This window comes from Eurypyga helias, unplaced genomic scaffold (assembly GCF_000690775.1).
Source record: "Eurypyga helias isolate BGI_N326 unplaced genomic scaffold, ASM69077v1 scaffold35878, whole genome shotgun sequence".
In the NCBI taxonomy this organism is placed as follows: domain Eukaryota; kingdom Metazoa; phylum Chordata; class Aves; order Eurypygiformes; family Eurypygidae; genus Eurypyga; species Eurypyga helias.
The window spans coordinates 1-207 of NW_010268194.1; positions in this window are offsets into that span (position 1 = coordinate 1).

The following is a 207-nucleotide window of genomic DNA, read 5'->3' on the forward strand; positions in this document are numbered from 1 at the left end:
GTAGTGCTGCCTTCTCCGGGGCCTCGGGCTGTGGTGGGGCTCTGGCGGGGTGGGAGTGCGCTGCCAGGCTCCCTTGGCCTATGGCCCGTGTGGGATTTGGGTGGGGAGCTTGGTCGTGGCGGCAGCGGGTTCGTACTGCTGTCATCTTAAAGGGGGGCGGGGTGGGCGCTCCTCTCCGCGGTGGCTCGGGCTCTGCCGCTTGGGCTT